General features: G+C 37.9%; 1 protein-coding gene across 1 annotated transcript in view; it reads left to right on the top strand.

Moving 5' to 3' along the window:
• Positions 1–66: 66 nt before the first annotated feature.
• DBT (dihydrolipoamide branched chain transacylase E2) overlaps positions 67–6,995 on the top strand; it is a 55,807-nt gene continuing 48,878 nt past the window's right edge. The window contains exon 1 of the mRNA XM_032262953.1: positions 67–87. The gene's annotated coding sequence lies outside the window, so the exon portion shown is untranslated. The remainder of the gene's footprint in view (positions 88–6,995) is intronic.

Raw genomic sequence — 6,995 nt, 5'->3', positions numbered from 1 at the left:
AATCCCAACACTGCTGCTTTTGTGACAGAGAATGTTTTGCAGAACACACAGACTAGGTACTTAACCAAATCTGGAATTTGCCATAAGGTATTAATCAGGGAAGCCATCATATTTGCATTTTAGAATGAAGGCTTTGGTACTATGAGGAGGATGAATAAGAGGCTTAAGAGCCTGAAAGGAGAAATGCCAATGATGCAATTATCCAGCAAGAGATAATGAGAAGCTGAAGTAAGGCAACGATGGTAGCGATGGAATATGAAAAAGCTGTACTATCTGACATCTTAGATTCCTGTTACAGAAACTTAACCTTCCCAGAAGAAGCCTTGCCTTTTTATGTCTAACTTTGGCTATTAATTCCTTGCTATGACCCATTTGCCCCATTCTGACTACTTCCAGTGGTAGGGAGAAAAGAACAAGATGGTGATATAATGTAGACATGAGCAAATTGTGGTAATAATAAGCACTCGTGTAGTGCTTTCATATATGTGATCTGTCTTAATGTTCATTACAAAGCTGTGAGGTTGATGTTCTCATCTCTCTTTGGTCAATGAGGGACTGAGGCCCAGGTAATTGAAGTGACATGCTAAGATGACAGAACAAGAAAGTGGCAGAGTTGGGTTAAATCCTGGGTTAGTTTAATAACAAATGACAGTTAGACCAATAACAGAGTCCTCAATAGAACAATGGAAGTCAGAAAGACAGTAGAATTGTACCTTCAGAGTGCTGAGAGAAAATAACCATCAACTTAGAATTGGGCAGTCAGCACAATTACCTTTCAAGAATTATAGGGAAGTATAGAAATAAAATAATTTCCAGATACGTGGAAACTGAGTTTAACATTTACCTATACTATGCCGGGCGCGGTGGCTCACGCCTGTAATCCCAGCACTTTGGGAGGCCGAGGCGGGTGGATCACGAGGTCAAGAGATCGAGACCATCCTGGTCAACATGGTGAAACCCCGTCTCTACTAAAACTACAAAAAAAAAAATTAGCTAGGTATGGTGGCGCGTGCCTGTAATCCCAGCTACTCAGGAGGCTGAGGCAGGAGAATTGCCTGAACCCAGGAGGCGGAGGTTGCGGTGAGCCGAGATCGCGCCATTGCACTCCAGGCTGGGTAACAAGAGCGAAACTCCGTCTCAAAAAAAAAAAAAAAAAAAAAAAAAAAAAAAAAACATTTACCTATACTTTCTAAAGGATGTACTTCAGAAAGAAAAATTACTTCAGAAGAAGAGTCTGAAATAGAAGAAGTGATGAGCGAAAAAACTGTAAACACATAGTTGAATCTAAGCAAACATTACCTAAAACAACACCAGACAACAAAAGTACGTAAGACGAGGTGGATGACAAAAGTTAAAGAATCCTAAGGTCTCTCTTTGTAATTAAGATATCAATTAATACAGTTGACATAATTCAAGATTTAGCATAAGTAGGTAAGGTAAAGTTTCAAGGATAACCATGAAAGTATGTAACTTCTAATCCAGCCAAAGGAAAAAATGGACTAACAAGAAAATACACATTAAGCAAAAAACTAATACCATAATCAGCATAAACAACAGGATGGAAAGAAAGCACTAAAGTAACAAAATAGAAATAAATTCATATATATCAATAGTAACAATGAAAGTAAATAAATTTCCTAATGAAAAGCCAGAGATTGTTGCATGACACCTACCCATAAATTAAAAAAATTTAAAAGCCAGAGATTGATCGAAAAAAAAAAGTGCGATTAACAAGAGATGCACCAAAAACTTTAAGGATAATAAGGAGTTGAAAATAAAAAGAAGGAAAAGATACACCACATAAATGCCAAAAAAATGAAAGTGGTATACCTATATTAGTGACAAATTAGACTTTCAAACAAAGAGCACTATCATTGACCAAAAAGAGTCACTACAAAATAATAAAAATTGCGGTCACCAGGAAAATAAGTTATTCAAACCTTTGTGTGTAATAAATAGCTTCAAAATATGTTAAGTCAGGCATTTAAGAAACTGGTAAATCCACCACTACACTGAAAGTTTAGCTCAATTATTTGTAGATCAAGCAAATGAAAATTTAGGAAAAACAAGAAAACTAATAAAACAGCTAATAAACTTGATCTAAGGACAATTATATATATACATAATTGACCGTATATATATGTACATATAAAACCTTTAGGCCAGGCATGGTGGCTCATGCCTGTAATCCAAGCACTTTGGAGGCCAAGGCGGGCAGGTCACCTGAGGTCGAGAGTTCAAGACCAGCCTGACCAACATGGTGAAACACGGTCTTAAAAAATAAATAAATAAATAAATAAATAAATAATAAAACCTTCAATTGTTATATATTACATGCTTTCCTCCAGAACTCATGAAACTTTTATAAAGAATGACAAAGCTACGTGGGCCTGTAATCCTAACACTTTGGGAGGCCAAGGCAGGAGGATCACTTGAGCCCAGGAGTTCAGGACCAGCCTAGTGAGACCTCGTCTCTATAAAAATCCCAAAAATTTAGCCAGGTGTGGTGGCATGCACCTGTGGTTGCAGCTACTTGGGAGGTTAAGGCGGGAGGATCACAAGCCCAGGAGGTTGAGCCTGCAGTGAATTGTGACCATGCCACTGCACTACAGCCTGGGTGACAGAGTGACACCCTGTCTCAAAAAATAAAAAAATAAGACAAAGCTATAAAGCAAGTCTCAAAAGACTGCAAAGATTTTGTATCATACAGTTGATATTCCCTGACCAAAAATTATGTTAGAAATTAATTCTTCTTTTTTTTTTTTTGTTTTTTCTTTTTTGTTTTTTTTTGAGATGGAGTTTCACTCATGATACCCAGGCTGGAGTGCAATGGCGCGATCTCGGCTCACTGCAACCTCTGCTTCCTGGGTTCAGGCAATTCTCCTGCCTCAGCCTCCTAAGTAGCTGGGATTACAGGCACGCACCACCATGCCCAGCTAATTTTTTGTAGTTTTAGTAGAGACGGGGTTTCACCATGTTGACCAGGATGGTCTTGATCTCTTGACCTCGTGATCCACCCGCCTCGGCCTCCCAAAATGCTGGGATTACAGGCTTGAGCCACCACGCCTGGCAGAAATTAATTCTAAAAAAGATAACTAAAAAAAAAAAAAACTAAAAAACTAAATGTTGGGAAATGTATAATACTTCTATATAATACATGGGTGAAATAATAAATAATAGAAAGTTATAAAAATACTTAAAAGTAAATAAGTGAAAGTTCTATGAATCAAAATCTATGGATTATAATGAAACTAGTATGTAATTAACAGAAGTTTATATCACTAAATATTTCTATTAGGAAAAGAGAAAGGCCAAGTTCAGTGGCTCATGCCCTTTGGGAGGCCAAGGTGGGCAGATCACTTGAGATCAGGAGTTCGAGACCAGACTGGTCAACATGGGAAAACTTTTTTTTTTGAAATGGAGTCTTGCTCTGTTGTCCAAGCTGGAATGCAGTGGTGCAGTCTCGGCTCACTGCAACCTCCACCTCCTGAGGAGCTGGGACTACAGGCACATGCCACCATGCCTTGCTAATTTTTACATTTTTTGTAGAGACAGGGTTTCGCCATGTTGCTCAGGCTGGTGTCCTGGGCTCACTCCTGGGCTCAAGTGATTCTCCCCCCTCAGTCTCCCAAACCACTGAGACTACAGGTGGTGGGCCACCACACCTGGCCCATTTTTATTTTTATCTTTAACAGTGTCTGTCAACTGATGTGTATATAAACAAAAAATAAAGTATATCCCTACAATGAAGTATTGTTCAGCCATGAAAAAAATGAAGACTGATACGATACATGCTGCAATATAGATGAACCTTGAAAACATAAGCGAAAGAAGCTAAGTGAAGAAGCCAGTCACAAGAGATCACATATTGTATCATTCAATGTATATGAAATGTCTAGAATAAACAGCTTTATTGCTACTCAGGCAATGTAAATTAGTGGTTGTCAAGGGCTATGGGTGCACACTCAGAATGGAAAGTGATTGCTAATGGGTGTGAGGTTTATTTTGGCGGGGGGTGATGTAAATGTTCTAGAATTAGATAGTGGTAATAGTTGCAGAATAGTTGCTATTTCAAATTGAGATAGCAATCATATACCTTAAATTCACCCTTTTAAAGTATAAAATTTAGTGATTTTTGGTATATTTCAAATTTTTTAATTGAGATAGCAATCATATTAAAAAAAGAAAAGAAAGAAAAGACATGTGAAGGAAATACAGAAGACTACTTTTAGGACCTTTGGATTGTAAAGTATTTCTTTTTCCTTTTTTTATTTTTTGAGACAGGGACTTGCTTTGTCACCCAGGCTGGAGTGCAGTGGTGCAATCATGGCTCACTGTAGCCTCAACCACCCAAGCTCAAGCGATCCTCCCATCTCAGCCTCTAGAGTAGCTGAGACTACAGGCATATACCACCACACCTATCTAATTTTTGTACTTTTTGTAGAGATGGGGTCTCGCCATTATGCCCAGTCTGGTCTTGAACTCCTGGGCTCAAGCGATCCACCAACTTCAGCCTCCCAGAGTGTTGGGATTATAGGTGTAAGCTACTGTACCAGGTGGGATGTATTTCTCAAGACACAAAAAGCACTAACTATAAACAAAAGATAAATACTTTTGGGCTGTGAACGGTGGCTCAGACCTGAAATTCCAGCATTTTGGGAGGCCAAGGTATGAGGATCGCTTGAGCCCACAAGTTTGATACCAACCTGGGCAGCATGGTGAGACCCCGCCTCTACAAAACAAATTTTTAAAAAAATTAGCTGCGTGTGGCTCTGTGCACCTGTGGTCTAAGCTACTAGGGAGGCAGAGGCGAGAGGACTGCAGAGGCCCAAGTTCAAGGCTGCAGTGAGCTGTAATTACGACTCTGCATTCCAGTCTAGGTGACAAAGTGAGGCCCTGTCTCAAAAAAAGAAAATATTAGCATATTTAACTACATTAAAATGAAAAACTCTGTGCATCAAAGGACTCTTTCAAAAAAGCAAGCAAAGACATGTCACAAACTAGAAGAAAGTATTAGCAACACATAGAAAAAATTAAAAGGATTAGAATCCAGAATATTTAAGGAACTCCTAAACTAGTCAACAAGCAAATGATGTACATATTATAGAGGGAAATGGGCAAAATGCATAGGCAAGCATTTTATTTTATTAAAAAAAAATTCTTTTACATGAGTCACAATTTCTTTGTTGATGCATTCATCAATAGACACTTAGGTTGTTTGCATATCTTAGCTATTGTGAATAATGCTGCAGGTATCTTTACAAGATATTGATTTTATTTCCCTTGGGTTTATGCTCACAGAGGAATTGCTGAATCATATGGTAGTTCTATTTTTAATTTCTTGAAGAACTTCAATTTTCCATGATGGCTATACCAATTTACAAATATTCCCACCAGCAGTGTACAAGAGTTTTATTTTCCTATATCCTTGCCAACATTTGTTGTTTGTTTTCTTGATAAGTCATCCAGTATATTAAAACTATATTTATATAGGATCTTTCATCATATAAAGTAGTATCAAGACACTTGAATTCCTTTGATCCTCGAAATATTCCTGAAAGTATATTGAAGATGGTAGGGAAGGTATTGTTAATGTCAATATCATCCTGTACGCAAGAAAACTGAAACTTGCCAATGATAGGCAAAAAAAGAGGCAGATCTATATATAGTTCAAACTCTTTTAATGAATCACTACAAATACAAACTATCGATATTAAACAAAATATATATCTATATTTTATACAATACATACAGCCCTATATTAACATATTTGATTAAGCGTATATTGAAACAATTTCTAAATAAGTAATGATACTTAAATACTTAAGCTATTAAAAGTCCTCAAAATTCATAAATAGTTAAACTACAATAGCTCAGGCAACCACATGTTGGTATATTTTCAGGTAATGGCCAAAGCAGGGGCTGACTCTGGGCTATATTTATCTCCTGAACATTTAGAATTCAGAGCAGAATTCAGAAGATCATCCTCAGATTTTTCTACACCAGTCAAGTCATACCCAGGAGCCAAACAAGTAATCTAAGACCTTCATTAATTAGCTATGTTGCATTTTGGTAAACTTCACTCTTTCTGGAGAATTCCTTTGAATAGAGGAGGGTGTTAATTTAATGAAGCCACAGTCATATTCTTTATTTATTTATTTATTTATTGAGACAGGTTCTTGCCCTGTTGTCTAGGCTGGAGTACAGTGCTGTGATCATAACTCCATAACTCACCGCAGCCTGGAGCTCCAGAGCTCAAGTGATCCTCTTGCTCAGTCTCTGGGACTACAGGCATGCACCACTACCCCCAGCTAATTTTTTTAGATGGGGTTTTGCCTTGTTGCCCAAGTTGGTCGAAAACTACTGAGCTCACATGATCCTCCTGCCTTGGCCTCCCAAAGTGCTGGGATTACAGAGTCACCATGCCCGCCCCCCAGTCATTTTCTTAAGGATAAATTGTTTCATCTTATTCCATCCCACATTATAGAAAGTAACACAGACAACCATCTTAGAAATAACAGCAATTGAGCAGGCATTCTAAGAATGGCTAATAAACATGTAGAAACATGCTCAACTTTATTAATAATCAGGGAAATTCAAATTAAGATTATAACACCATTTTATAATTACTAGATTGGGGGAAAACTTTTAAGTCTGACAATATTAAATGAAGAACAATAAACATACAACAGCTAGGCATGTAGTTTGTTAAATCACATTGGAAAACAATCTAGTATTATCTAGAGTAAACTTGAAGATAAACATAACCCCTGTTTTAACAGTTCCATTTTTAGATCTTTATCCTGAGCTTACTAATCAAAGTGTAGTTGGCTAACCAAGAGCATTTGTATCATCTGGAGCTTGTTAGAAATGCAGAATGTCGGCCGGGCGCGGTGGCTCAAGCCTGCAATCCCAGCACTTTGGGAGGCCGAGGCGGGTGGATCACGAGGTCAAGAGATCGAGACCATCCTGGTCAACATGGTGAAACCCCGTCT

This window comes from Sapajus apella, unplaced genomic scaffold (genome assembly GCF_009761245.1).
Source record: "Sapajus apella isolate SASKATOON/1434 unplaced genomic scaffold, GSC_monkey_1.0 scaffold133, whole genome shotgun sequence".
Lineage (NCBI taxonomy): Eukaryota > Metazoa > Chordata > Mammalia > Primates > Cebidae > Sapajus > Sapajus apella.
The sequence above is the reverse complement of the archived record's forward strand: the minus strand, read 5'-3'. Positions and strand labels throughout refer to the sequence as shown.